General features: G+C 49.1%; 5 non-coding genes across 5 annotated transcripts; all 5 read right to left on the bottom strand.

Annotated features, from left to right (window-relative positions):
• Positions 1-2,762: 2,762 nt before the first annotated feature.
• Positions 2,763-2,835, bottom strand: TRNAA-AGC (transfer RNA alanine (anticodon AGC)). Its single transcript has one exon. It is a non-coding gene; the product is annotated as a tRNA-Ala (tRNA).
• Positions 2,836-3,022: 187 nt separating this feature from the next.
• Positions 3,023-3,095, bottom strand: TRNAA-AGC (transfer RNA alanine (anticodon AGC)). Its single transcript has one exon. It is a non-coding gene; the product is annotated as a tRNA-Ala (tRNA).
• A 707-nt stretch (positions 3,096-3,802) lies between these two features.
• Positions 3,803-3,875, bottom strand: TRNAA-AGC (transfer RNA alanine (anticodon AGC)). The gene has a single exon. It is a non-coding gene; the product is annotated as a tRNA-Ala (tRNA).
• A 187-nt stretch (positions 3,876-4,062) lies between these two features.
• On the bottom strand, positions 4,063-4,135 carry TRNAA-AGC (transfer RNA alanine (anticodon AGC)). The gene has a single exon. It is a non-coding gene; the product is annotated as a tRNA-Ala (tRNA).
• A 446-nt stretch (positions 4,136-4,581) lies between these two features.
• On the bottom strand, positions 4,582-4,655 carry TRNAA-AGC (transfer RNA alanine (anticodon AGC)). The gene has a single exon. It is a non-coding gene; the product is annotated as a tRNA-Ala (tRNA).
• Positions 4,656-14,995: the final 10,340 nt, after the last annotated feature.

The raw sequence follows: 14,995 nt of genomic DNA, 5'->3' as shown, positions 1-14,995 counted from the left end.
AGCTCTCGGCCCCAGTGCCGATCCCTTCATGTCCTGTATAATGACCTGTATATAGTGTATAAAGTCCCTTTTGTTATTCTCACCGACGCCTGACTCGGAGTCTTCGCTACCAACGCTCTGTCACGAAACGGGTGACGAGCGCTACGGGACCACCTCAAAGTCGTAACAGCGAAAAGCTTTTGGAAATGTTCAAAGAAGGCGCACCCTATATTCTTCATATCAGTTACTACCACCCCGTTATATTCGATGGCCTCAATCTGTTTGCGTCTGGAGTGCTTTTTTCTAATCCCAGTGCTCTTTTCGAAGGCATTTCCCCGCATGCTAGTCTTTCTGCTCTCGCACGCACGAGCGCGCCTCGATAACGCTCTTCATCGAAAACCTCGAGCTTTTCCTTAATAGCACGCATATCTTCTTGATAAGCGCCGAGTTGCATGCATTCGAGCGTCACAAATTTTTCCAGTAATGTTTTTAAATCCCTTTCTCTTGCCTTCTCTTCATGTCGTAGTACGCTGCTTCTTTCAATTGCCTTGATTTTAATAGTTTGTTTCAACAGCTCCCATTCCTCGCCCAACTTCATAGAACTGTCTTTTCCAAAAGAATTCAGAGCATTCACTACCGTTTCGTTAAAAGTATCATCCCGTAGAAGCTCAGCACTCATTTTCCGCAGTTCCCAGACGAATTATTTTCGTTCTTTTTAGCGGCCCACCCTGCATTTTACCAGGCAGTGGTCAGAAAAGGATACGGCAGTAACTGCATATCACTGGCATTTTTCTTCTGATTGATATGATAGATAGATACGGTCTAATCGTGCATGACTTATTCCCTGGAAGTGGGTGTACCTCACTTCTCGGTCAGCCCCGAAACACTGAGCGATATCCTCTAATTCAAATTCGTGTATGATCTGCGCCATGATATCGCTGCTTTTGTCGTAAATTACGCGTCGCGTAGACCTATCCTCGATGTTCAATACACAATTGAAGTCTCCAACACACGCTATCGTTTTGTGCACAGAGAAGTGGTGCTTCAAGTTCAAAAAGAAATTTACCCTTTCTTGCACTGTATTAGGCGCATAAATGCACAGCACGCGCCATTGGACATCGCAATAGCTGAAATCACAAACGACAAGTCGACCGGAAGAGCACGAGAAGTAACCGCTATAACCAGGCCTGGAAGCTTCCTCACGAACAAGACACACCCCGCCGAAGTCCCTAAGGCGTGGCTCACTACCGTATAGTAGTTGTACGTGAACCTTTGCACCATGCTCCCGGTCTCCTCCTCGCCGTCTACCTTGGTTTCTTGCACTGCTAAAAACGTCGAGCTCGTGGTCCACTAGCAGTCTATACACCTACGGTCAGCCTCCAGGTTAGGCTTAGGGTTGAGGGTGGAGCGCCTGCCGGGTAGCGTCTTAGCGGGCGGCGCCTCGGAGTCACCGCTGGCCTTTCCGTCGACTTTCTCCTCCTGCTGCACGGACCTCTTCACCGGTGCCGAGACGCTTTCGACGCGGGCGCTAGCAGGGGTCGCGTTGTCGTTTACCGCTGCCTCCATAGTATCAGTAGCCGGCTGGCGGCTCTCATATTCTTTCTGGACCACCCTGACGCGGATTAGTGCGGTTTCTGGCTCGTAGGGAGGAGGGACATTATTCGGTCCTCCTTTAGTCGGCGTCGTCGTCCCGCTCGCTTCTGCCACCGCATTGCCGCTTCCAGCTCCCTTGGCCGCTTCCTCGGCCTCGGTCACGTCCATCATGTGGTCTGATGTCAACGGCTCGCTCTCCGCCGACCCCGCGGCTACTGCGTATGAGCGTACACAGTCCGTGTCGCTGTGTCCGAAAAGCCTGCACCGGGAGCAACGGGGAACCTTAAATTCTCGACGAACGTGACCAGAGCCCCGGCAGCGCAGGCACTGCATGGGGTGACCTGGGGCTACGACCAGCGCAAGCTCGCCGGCGACACGGATCTGGTGGGGTAGGTTGTCGACTTTCAGTCCAGCCTTCAGCTGCAGCAGCACAGCTCAGGTAGTCGAGCCCTTGTCGCAAACGCCATCCACTCGCCAGCGCTCCCGGGTTACTTCCGTGACTTTGCCAAAGGAAGCCAGCGCAGTCTTTAGGTCTTCATCATCCACACCATGAAGAAGCCAGTGAAGACGAAGCTTCACCTGCTGTTCTTTAGGGTCGATGACCAGGCAGCGACGCCCCTTGACCTGAAGCTCCTTCAGTGCAGCCAGCTTTTGGGCCGCCTCGGCTGTCCTCATCGTCACCGCCCATACGTGGTTGATTTGGTACGCTCCAAGGGCAACGACGCCAGAGAGCATACCAAGAGCTTGAAGCGCGTCCCGAAAATCCTCTACGCGAAACGGGCGAACACGAGGGTCGCCGTGCAAAAAAAACTGCGTTTAACACGATGCGTCCTGTAGGTAGCCGAGGCAAAATATTCTGGTAATCCTTATCTTCCGATATCGAAAGCCTGTTGCCGCGGCTAACAGCCGCATAAGCCGCTCCACTGGAGCTCATGACCCCGCGATCCGTTCAGCTCGGGAGCCGGAAGCAGAATGAGCGCTCTACCATCTGAGCTACAACCACGACGGACAGTGTAGACATACGCTCAAAACCCGATCAGTAAATAGCTGTAGAAGCTGAAGGAAAACGAGAGCCCTATTAGCGGCGGAAGACCGGTTTTTATGTCGCGCGCAGGTACAAAGGGGAACGCATTGTTTCATTCATGCAATCTAACAAAACTCGACTCCATAGCAGCAAGAAAAAAAAGTTGTGGAGGTGCTGGGTATCGATCCCAGTACCTCTCGCAAGCTAAGCGAGCGCTCTACCATCTGAGCTACACCCCCGACAGACAATGTAGACATACGGTCAAAACCCGATCAGTAAATACCTCTCGAAGCTGAAGGGAAACGAAAGCCCTATTAGTGGCGGAAGACCGGTTTTTATGTCGCGCGCAGGTACAAAGGGGCACGCATTGTTCTATTCATGCAATCTAACAAAACTCGACTCCATAGCAGCAAGAAAAAAAAATTGTGGAGGTGCTGGGTATCGAGCCCAGTACCTCTCGCATGCTAAGCGAGCGCTCTACCATCTGAGCTACACCCCCGACTGACAGTGTAGACATAAGGTCAAAACCCGATGAGTAAATAGCTGTCGAAGCTGAAGGAAAACGAAAGCCCTATTAGCGGCGGAAGACCGGTTTTTATGTCGCGCGCAGGTACAAAGGTGCACGCATTGTTTCATTCATGCAATCTAACAAAACTCGACTCCATAGCAGCCAGAAAAAAAAGTTGTTGAGGTGCTGGGTATCGATCCCAGTACCTCTCGCAAGCTAAGCGAGCGCTCTACCATCTGAGCTACACCCCCGACAGACAGTGTAGACATACGGTCAAAACCCGATCAGTAAATAGCTGTCGAAGCTGCAGGGAAACGAGAGCCCTATTAGTGGCGGAAGACCGGTTTTTATGTCGCGCGCAGGTACAAAGGGGCACGCATTGTTTCATTCATGCAATCTAACAAAACTCGACTCCATAGCAGCAAGAAAAAAAAGTTGTTGAGGTGCTGGGTATTGATCCCAGTACCTCTCGCATGCTAAGCGAGTGCTCTACCATCTGAGCTACACCCCCGACAGACAGTGTAGACAAACGGTCAAAACCCGATCAGTAAATAGCTGTCGAAGCTGAAGGAAAACGAAAGCCCTATTAGCGGCGGAAGACCGGTTTTTATGTCGCGCGCAGGTACAAAGGGGCACGCATTGTTTCATTCATGCAATCTAACAAAACTCGACTCCATAGCAGCAAGAAAAAAAAGTTCTGGAGGTGCTGGGTATCGATCCCAGTACCTCTCGCATGCTAAGCGAGCGCTCTACCATCTGAGCTACACCCCCGACGGACAGTGTAGACATAAGGTCAAAACCCGATCAGTAAATAGCTGTCGAAGCTGAAGGAAAACGAAAGCCCTATTAGCGGCGGAAGACCGGTTTTTATGTCGCGCGCAGGTAAAAAGGTGCACGCATTGTTTCATTCATGCAATCTAACAAAACTCGACTCCATAGCATCAAGAAAAAAAAGTTGTGGAGGTGCTGGGTATCGATCCCAGTACCTCTCGCATGCTAAGCGAGCGCTCTACCATCTGAGCTACACCCCCGACAGACAGTGTAGACAAACGGTGAAAACCTGATCAGTAAATAGCTGTCGAAGCTGAAGGAAAACGAAAGCCCTATTAGCGGCGGAAGACCGGTTTTTATGTCGGCGCAGGTACAAAGGGGCACGCATTGTTTCATTCATGCAATCTAACAAAACTCGACTCCATAGCAGCAAGAAAAAAAAGTTGTGGAGGCGCTGGGCATCGATGCCAGCACCTCTCGCATGCTAAGCGAGCGCTCTACCATCTGAGCTACACCCCCGACGGAAAGTGTAGACATACGCTCAAAACCCGATCAGTAAATAGCTGTCGAAGCTGAAGGAAAACTAAAGCTCTATTAGCGGCGGAAGACCGGTTTTTATGTCCCGCGCAGGTACGAAGGGGCACGCATTGTTTCACTCATTCAGTCTAACAAAACGCGACTCCATAGCAGCAAGAAAAAAAAGTTGTGGAGGTGCTGGGTATCGATCCCAGTACCTCTCGCATGCTAAGCGAGCGCTCTACCATCTGAGCTACACCCTCCCCTTTTTTTTTTATTGCCGGTCTTCGACATTGTACAAAGCACATAATACAGAACAAGATTACAATACACATTTAACAAATGCCAAACATTTTGAAAGGATATACATGCCATCAGTCCTATAAGGACTGGCGTTGTCGGATTAAAATTCTTTCAAAGCTGTCAGAGGTTCTATCCTCGACAGCCATTCGGGTACACATTCTTGTATTTTCTTTATTTCAATGAAACTAGACATGCTTTCTCTGAAATAAATATGCGCAGGCCTAGCGTCCGGGTCGCAGTAGTACCCAGACATCCTTGCACGCCATAAACTATGAAGGCCTTTGAGCATTATTAGGCCGAAGGGAACCCCGTCGTCATTTCTTACCGCTAAGTACCTTGTCCCATGTGGATTTAACGGTAACTCCTTCATAGTTCTTTGTAGGACATCCCAGAAGAACACTCCGGCCCAGCAATGCAAAAAGACATGGTCTATTGTTTCTGGTTGCTTGCAAATCAAGCAGTGCGATCCCCAGGGTACAAGAAAGCCACGTTCTTCCATGAATGTCTTCACTGAGAGTGTTCCTGTGTGTAATTTAAAAAAGAATGTCTTTACCCCAGTAGGCACCTCCATATTTTTCACTCGCTTAAGGACATCCAGTCCTGATCTTCCACTGTATAGCGCTCTGTACAATGGCACTGGAAATGCAATATCGCAAATATCTTTATACAATGTTTTCCTTTTAACGTTACATAAATACTCAAAAGAAAAACGCACAGAAAGAAAGCGCACACTATCTGCAACTTCTTTAAGATAGCCACGAAGCGTTCCGGGCATACTATCTGTACTAACAATAAGTGCCGGCAAAGCATTTCTCAACCTGAGTTGGCATACAGTGCGCAGAAACGGATCACGCACATCCCGAAAAAACAAAAAGCGGTTGACAAGCTGTCGAACAAAAAGATGCGCCAAGCCCAGCCCCCCTTCCTTCACGTGCCTGAACAGATTGGTTCGGCTACACCTTTCCCAGGTAGAGCCCCAGATAAAAACAGCGAACACTCTGTGCAGCTTTTGCACGTTTACTCTTGAACAGTACATCGTTTGCATGACGTACCACAACTTCGTAATAAAAAACATGTTACACACTGTTGCCTTTGCAAAAATTGACAGGTAGATGCCGTTCCACGTTTCTGCTTTTTCTCTAGTTTCTTTTGCTTGATTCGTCCAGTATTCATCGCTATCTTTGTAACTGTCCATGGGAACACCTAGATATCTGGTTCTTATCCATCTCACATTTGCAAAATTGTCCAGGGCCGAAGACCACTCTCTGTGCCACAAACCAAGCGACTTACCCCAGTTCACTCTACTGCCCGTCACATCGCAAAAATTTTTCACTACCCTTATCGTTTCCGTCACACTTTGTTTGCTTGTACAACACACTGCGATGTCATCTGCATATGCCAAGAGCTTCACGTCTGTGTCTGCCAAGGTGTAACCGCGTATTTGATCATTTTCAATTATGGCCAAACACATAGTTTCTATGTACATCCCAAACAAAAGAGGACTGAGGGGGCAGCCCTGACGCACAGAACGCATGACGTTAATGGGGGCCCCCAAGGATTTATTCACAATTAAGCGTGTTGTGCAGTTCTGGTACGCCAACGCCACTCCCTCAGTGATTATGGAACCAACATTAACTGGGTCGAAAATGGCAAACAAAATATCATGAGACACACAATCAAAGGCTTTCTCAAGGTCGAGCTGGAGCACTGCGACTGCGCCCTAGGTGACGTCACAGCACTCGAGCACGCACCGCATCGTGTGAATATTTGAAAAAATCGACTTTCCCTTGATACCGCACGTTTGATGACCAGCAACTATTTCCTTTATGACGCTTTGAAGTCTGGCTGCCAAAACTTTCATAAAAATCTTATAATCAATATTGGTTAACGATATCGGCCTGTAAGATGTCACCAGCCTAAGTTTGTCCACTTGATCACTCTTAGGGATGAGTATGGTATGCGCTTTGCCAAAGGAAGGCGGCAAAGCTTTGTTAACATACGCAACATTAAACAGGTTTGTTAGCAGCGGCGACAGTTCTTTCTTGAAAGCTTTACATAAGCAAGCGCCCAGGCCATCAGGTCCAGGCGATTTGCCTTGGTTCAAGCCATCAATCGCTTTTTGAACTTCGCTTTCTGTTATTTTCCCTTCTATTCGTTCTTTCGTGTCGTCACTCAATCGCGGCATGCGACCGAGAAAAACCTTTTTAAACTCGTCTACATTCGCTTCTTGAAGCGCATAGAGCGACTGATAATACTCTAGAAACGCTTGGCCTATGCTCTTACTGTCTTCAGCAATTGTGCCGTTCCGTAGAACCTTATCGACGTGATTCCTTCGACCATGCGCTTTTTCAAGTCTAAGCGCCCTCTTCGTGGGCGTCTCCCCAGCTACTATTGCATTTGCTCTTGCGCGCACAATCGCTCCTTCATACCGTTCCTTGTCAAGCTGCTCGATTTTTTCTTTAATTGTTCGCACGTCTTCTTTATACGCCCAAGGCTCTTCGCACTCAACCGCTATCAGCTGCTTGAGTGTCTTTCGTAAGCACCTTTCTTTCATTTCCTTCTCATACTTTAAGCAGCTCGATCTTTCTAAAGCTTTCATTTTTACGTTTTGTTTGAAGCATTCCCATTTCTCTGATATTGTTTCACTATTTTCCTCATTTTCTTTCCTGACGGCCTCATGCACTGCCTCTACAAATGGCTCGTCTTTTAGTAATAAGGCATTCATTTTCCATAGGTCCCAATTAAAATCTTCTTTCTTCCTCTCCGTGCCTATATGACATTTCACCAAGCAGTGATCTGTAAACGATACTGGTGTCACAGAATAACTATGGAACTTTGGAATCATGCCTTGCGATACGTATATGCGGTCTAACCGCGCATGACTACTACCTTGGAATCGTGTGTACATGACTTCCCGCTCCCCTTCCAGGCACTCACAGACATCGTCCTGTTCATTATCCCTAATTAGATTTGTCAACACACTACTGTTTTTATCGCGAATACCAGCATTATTGACTCTATCCCGAGCCCTCAAAACACAATTGAAATCCCCCAACAAAACCATGCACTTATCAGTGCTAACATACTGGAAAAGGTTCGCAAAAAATAAGGCGCGCTCTTCCACAGCATTCGGCGCATATATGCACATGACTCTGAATTCAAGGTCACGAAAACCAAAATCACAAAAAACAATCCTTCCGTATTGACATGAAAATACATTTTTAACAAGAAGGCCAGGCAACTTCTTAACAAACAGAACACAACCGGCGGACGTCCCTACTGCGTGGCTCACGACCGCATAATATCTAGTCGTGAAACGCCGCACCATGCCCCCGGTCTCGTCCTCTCCGTCAACTTTTGTTTCCTGGACAGCTAGAACGTCTAGTTCGTGGCCAGTGGCCAGCCGTAGGACTTGACTTTGCCTACGCCTAGCCGCCAACCCTCTTACGTTTAGTGTAGCAATAGCGAGTGACGGATTAGAAGCCATGCTGAACTAAAGTGTAAGGTAGGCCCGGAGCATGATGCTTACCCTTCACGACCAGCCCTCGGCTAGCCGCCTCCGGGACTGCCGGTCTTCCCGGTGGTGTTCGTCTGCTGCACTTTGTCACCAGGCCTTCTCTCGAGCGAAACATTTGGCTCAGGCTTGAAGACCGACCGCCTCCCTTGACGCGTCTTCGCCGGCGGCCCGTCACTAGTGCTGGATGCCGCGTTGTTCTTGTCTCCGGCCTCGTCACGGGGGCGCTTGGATGTCACGGGGGATGTCACGGGGGCGCTCGTCACGGGGGCGCTTGGACCGGACCAGCGGCCCGGTCCCCATCGTGAGCGTACTCACCCTGTTGCATCGCTGACTCGTCGTCGTCCCGTTCAGCTTCACTAGCGCTTGCCTCCGCAGGATCTTTGTCCTTGTCGACCCTTGCAGGCCCAGTAACCTGCTCAGCGACTTGGACGACCTTGGCGTCAGCGACCTCCGCCCCCGTCGTGGTACTTGTCTTCGCTGGGGGCACTTGTTCTACGGCTCCCTTAGCAGCGACTTCGGTCTCAACTGCATCCATGACGTGTACTGCCGCCTCTTCACCCGCGACTGGGCTAGTCGCAGTAGCGTAAGTCTTGACGCAGTCGGCGTCGACGTGCCCGAAGCGTCTGCAACGCGAGCAGCGTGGCACCTTACAGTCCCGCCTAACGTGTCCCGTGCCTTGGCAGCGTAGGCATAGCATCAGACGACCGGGTACCACCACCAAGGCCAACTCCCCGGCAACGCGTATGTGGTGAGGAATATCTTCCACTTTCAGTCCGCCCTTCAGCTTGAGAAGAACGGTCCTCGTGGTCGAACATTTCTCCGCAACACCTTGAACACGCCACTTCTCCGGGCTCACCTCAACGACCTTGCCGAAGGCCGCCAACGCAGAACGCACATCTTCATCTTCCACGCCGTGTAGCAGCCAGTGAAGCCGGAGCTTCACCTGCTGGTCCTGAGGGTCGACGATAACACATCGCCGCCCCTTAACCTGAATCTCTTTCAAGGCCATTAGTCGCTTTGTTGCAGCAGCATCACCGAGGGTCACTGCCCAGACATGATTCACTTGGAACGCCCCAAGGCACACAACTTCCGGCAGCAGGCCCGTGGGCGTTAGAGCATCCCTGAAGTCCTCGACCTTATACGGCCTCGCTCGTACATCACCATGTAGAAACACGGTGTTATTAACAATTCGTCCTTTTGGCAGCTGAGGCAAAATAAACTGGTAGTCGGTTTCTTCGTCGCTGTTAAACCTGTTTCCACGGCCAAAAGTGGCCGCTGTCGCTGCTCCACTGGAGCCCATGATTCCGCTGACCGCTCAGCTTTATGTTTTTATGTCGTGCGCAGGTACAAAGGGGCACGCATTGTTTCACTCATGCAATCTAACAAAACGCGACTTCATAGCAGCAAGGAAAGAAAGTTGTGGAGTAGCTGGGTATCGATCCCAGTACCTCTCGCATGCTAAGCGAGCGCTCTACCATCTGAGCTATACCCCCGACGGACAGTGTAGACATACGCTCAAAACCCGATCAGTAAACAGCTGTCGAAGCTGAACGAAAACGAAAGCCCTATTAGCGGCGGAAGACCGGTTTTGATGTCGCGCGCCGGTACAAAGGGGCACGCATTGTTTCACTCATGCAATCTAACGAAACGCGACTCCATAGCAGCAAGAAAAGAAAGTAGTGGAGGTGCTGGGTATCGATCCCAGTACCTCTCACATGCTAAGCGAGCGCTCTACCATCTCAGCTACACCCCCGACGGACAGCGTAGACATACGCTCAAAACCCGATCAGTAAATAGCTGCCGAAGCTGAAGGAAAACGAAAGCCCTATTTGCGGCGGAAGACCGGTTTTTATGTCGCGCGCAGATACAAAGGGGCGCGCACTGTTTCACTCATTCAAACTAACAAAACGCGACCTCATGGCAGCAAGAAAAAAAGTTGTGGAGGTGCTGGGCAGCGATCCCAGTACCTCTCTCATGCGAAAAGACCGCTCTACCATCTGAGCTACACCCCTTTTTTTTTCTTTATTGCCTGTTTGCAGCACAAACGAAGAACACATTCAAATGCTAAAACATGTCAACCACACTTTGGCTAACATTATATATTAACATCGCTTCAGTTTGATCAGTTCATCAAGAATAGCCACCCACTCGGGAGGCCCACTCTGGGCACGATATATTTTCCGAATATACGCGACACTTTCGATGAAGTTTATTCTCGCCGGACGGGTATCAACATCCGAGTGTCGCACTGCCATTCTCGTTTTCCACAGACTGTGGACGCCAAGGAGCATAAACATGTCGTACGGAACTCCTCCTTCGTTATCAGTTGGCAAATATCGAATGCCAAGAGGTGTAATCGGTAGTTCTTTTTTAAGTGTACGTTGTAAGAGATCCCAATGAAATATTGGATCCCAGCAATCGATGAAAACGTGTTCAATGGTCTCTGGCTTTTTACAAAGTAAGCAGTTTACTGCCCATGGCACATATATTCCTTTTTCGTCTAACCATGTTTTTTACGGGTAGGGTTTTTGAGTGTACCTTAAAGAAATACGTTTTTTGAGAAGGTCTAACTGGCATTTTTTTTTACCCATTTCAGTACATCATCTCCTTGGCCTCCCCAGTTTACAGACCTGTACAATGGTATTGGCAACATTGTGTCAACTAAGTCTTTATACAGTGTTTTTCTTTTCACAGAGCACAAATATTCCATGGAAAACCGCACACGCAACATACGAATTGAATCAACCACTTCGCGCAGATATCCCCTACTACTTCCTCCCTTCACATCACTGGTCGTTACAACATATTGCGGCAGTGCTTTTCCCAAACGGACTTGAATTACTGTGTGTAGAAAATCATTTCTCTGATCCCGAAAAGAAGAAAACGCGACACAATTTGTCTGATAAACAAATGCGACAGGCCTAGCTCACCACTTCGAGCTGAACGAAACAAATTGGTTCTGCTTATCCTCTCCCAACAAGAAGCCGATAAGAATACGGCAAAAACACGATGCACTATTTGCACACTAGAACGACACATTGAAAACACTTGCACAATATACCACACTTTCGCTACTAAGAAGAGATTGCACACAGAAGCGCGTCCAAACATTGACAAATATCGGCCAAGCCAACCCTTTGATTTTTCACTCATTCTATCAGGTTCATCGGACCAGTACTGTGCGGTATCATTATAGTGTTCGAGTGGCCCAGCCAAGTACTTAGTTGGCGTTGTTTATCACCGGATGTTTTCAAAGTGAGCTGGTATAATGTCCCAATGTCCGTGCCATATACCGATACTCTTTTGCCAATGGATCTGGGATCCAGATCTGGGATCTGGGATCAAATAGGAAGGCCGTGTTCGGTTGTCGCAAGGTCCTTTTTTTCGCTTATTCCTTTTGCTTGTTGTTGTTATTATTATTATTAATATTTTCTTTGGCACGCATCGACGGTGTGCCAGGTAAGGTTAGGCTAGGCCGGCGGCGCGCGACACCAGACGGTCTCACCGCTCTCCTTCCTACCGCCGCAGACCTTGCGCCTCCGTCGCTATAGCAACGCTGCGCATGGGGAGATCAAGTGCAAAAAACCTCCCCCTTCTTCATATGCGTCGACGCTAAGCCTTGTTTCAGTTGATTCCGTGGCGTTCCCTTTGTCAATACTGCATCCTATCTCGCATTGGTATTGAAAAAGTACTGGCACTTTTCGTTAACATATGAGTCAGCGTTGAACCTTAGTATGATGCTCCGTGAATCTACTGCAGAATCTCTTTGAAATTGGGCACAATTTTACACTGAGTCGAACTGATGATGTAAAACGTCAATAATTTGCCAATACCGTTGTATCATAAAAAGTAATGGCAGCTGCGACGTCACAATATCCAGTTGTGTATGTGAAGATGCATAGACGACAGTGCCTGTGTACCCATTACTGTAAGAGTTAACGAACTCTTTTGTTGAACAGACAACACTAATAGTCAGGCGGGACAACACAAAAGGATATGATACTGAAGGATGTATCTCATACCTATCTTTTATGCTGTTCAAATGTTTGAACTTTCTCTACTACAGTATAACCATACCGACTCGCTCACCATTATGTTCTTGTGTTTCAGATTTTGAAAAGGAGAAGTAAGTTTAAAAAATCGAGTTCCGTGTTTGATTTTGAAAGGTAAGCCAGAGAGAACTGTGACACATGAAATTGTTTTCCTAGGGTATTGGGTGCGTAGGCAAACCGCATCTAAAGTGCGCCCCAGGAAATCTATTTCACGTCGCTGGACAAGAGAGATTAGGATCACGACTGGAATACGTTCACTGTTCCCGCTTCACGTGGCAATGACCTGAATCCATTTCAGTGGTGACTAGATCGTGAGCACCACAGAGCATGATCTGGATGTCTCGTCGTATACCGGAATGCTGTAGCATATATTAGCAACATGTTACCGTTCTATCTTTGCCCATTAGAGAGTTTAATTTATGGGACGCAAGAGGCTTGCGTACGCAAGAAATAGGGGCGACGGCAGTGCGCATGCGCAGACCCCTATGTCCAGGTCTGCGCATGCGCAGTACCGTCGCACCTAGTTTATGCGTACGCAAGCCGCTTGCGTCCCCTAAACTAAAGCTCTCTAATATCGCTGTCACTGACTGCGCGTGCGCGTATCTTCCCGCGCACGCAATAAACCATGTGGTAGAAAGCGTAACGGCAGGATGGCTAACGTTCTATTTAACTACTGAGTTCTACGGCTTCTTCGTAAACTTACCACCGTTCTAGAAATACAGGGTTACAGGAGACACGTCAACGGCAGTAGCAACGACGCTGCTAGCGCCATCTTGTGCCGCTTTTTCCAACTACACCGCATTAGAAATCATTTTGTTACGTGGGTGTTTTCTTCAGTGGGGGAATTTAAAGAAGCATGTTAGTATTACGTCGCTGGTAGCTGTTCGCATCAGCAGTTATGTCGAATATGATTGGAAGCGGAAGAAATGGCTCTGCGTCCGCCATAGTGAGCCACGGCATGGCACCACCGAGGCGGTCGCTCACGCAAACATCTCTGGCATCACGATGGGACGTATACTGCGTTGTGTTTACGGACAGTCTAAGAACGTTTTCGATTGTTCACCAACTATTGATGTGCGGTTTCCCGCACATCAGGGTCAGATAAAGGGTGCTCCTCCCAACCTCAACGAGTCGGCTCACGGGGCTGCGCGGGAACTTGCCCACCACGCTACCCTCGACCAGTCGGAAGCCGACTCCCCAGAGAACAGGGATACGCCCTCCACCTACAACGAGATTACTAAACACTACTATCTGAGCCGTAGAACCTACTCCGTTCCTCATCCGCAGCTCAATAAAGCTCAAGCATTAACGCTCCGTCCACCACAAACGAATACGTATCCCAATCCGTCGCTCTTACATAAAATGTATCCGGATACTTACACCAATGGTACTTGTCGCGACTGTGCAGAAACAGCCACGTTAGAACACATGGTCTGGCAGTGTGCCCGGTCACGCTCTATCATCGATAACAGCTTGGCCAGATAGGAGGCGATTTTCCGCAGCCCTCTTCTGGCTTACCAACTCTGGGCTGTCCGGCAGCTCCACGATGCGGCCGAGAGGCCGCTTCGTGAAGACTCACGATCTGCAGGACTTCAATAATGTTTTACCATACCATACCATACCAGACGAACTTCTTACTGTCTGCGTGTTATTGGTCCAGCGGAGGCTTAAACACGAGCTGCCGAGTTGGTGGCATCACCTGGCGGCTCGCAGCTCCACCAGTCAAACACAGCGCTGTTATTGCGCTATGCAAGTGTGTTCTATGTCGCGGCTGGTGTATATATTCGGAAGTTGCGTAATCGCTAATACGATGCCCTTCGAAAAGCTTTTTTTCCTACGAGTAAACCGCGGCGCACGAAAACATGTCTACAAAAGCATTGTGGTTAGACGAATCGTCACAAGATGTCGCTAGCTGCGCTGTTTCTGCCCAACCCTTTTACGGTAACCAGCTAATTGCAAGCGATTAGAAGACTGCGGACAAGATAAAGCTCTCTATAAATGTTTAGGCCTGTCCACGAGAGTGTTAGCACTTGCGCCATACTCGCTTACCCGAGAGCTGTAGAGTAGCTACAAAGCTGGTAGCGACATTTTGTGACGCAGACTTTAACCTGACAGCACACTAACATAATACTGCAGTGAGCTACCATATTCTACTTAACCGCTGGCATACATCGTTGATAGAGACGTACCCATTAACCAGCCGCAAAAAAAGTTTTCAGGCACATCGTAGTTGCACAAAACGTCCCTAGACTTTCAACGGGGATGCCAATAAATCATCAACATCATATCACTATTGCTGGGGAAAAATTCCGCCTCCATCCCACCCTGTGAAAGTGAATGTACAGCGAAGCTGTTTCCGACGTTACACAAGCACCACCACCACAAGGCGTCGCACCGTCGAGAGGAATGTAGCGTTCGCGCCCTTTCCGGTTGTGCTTCCATGCAGGGGTGCACGTTCGCTGCGTCCATACGCTTCGCTGACGCGCAACCCGCGTTCACGAGGTGAAACGTCACCGTAATTTTACAACGCAGCTCTTAGGCGCCTGCTCCTGCGTTGAGCCTCGACCTCCCTCAGCGCCCCTCGTCGGCGTCCCTCAGCGAAACTAAAGCCCCTCCATACACGTTTCCGCCGACCAGGTTAAGTACCGCCAACTTGCCCTCCTCCTCCACGCTCCTCTCCCACTCACCCCCTTAGCTTCCGGCGCCAAGCGGAACTTACGTAGCTGCAGCTT

Source organism: Dermacentor variabilis, chromosome 9, assembly GCF_050947875.1.
Source record: "Dermacentor variabilis isolate Ectoservices chromosome 9, ASM5094787v1, whole genome shotgun sequence".
In the NCBI taxonomy this organism is placed as follows: domain Eukaryota; kingdom Metazoa; phylum Arthropoda; class Arachnida; order Ixodida; family Ixodidae; genus Dermacentor; species Dermacentor variabilis.
This window is presented reverse-complemented; position numbering and strand designations above follow the sequence as displayed.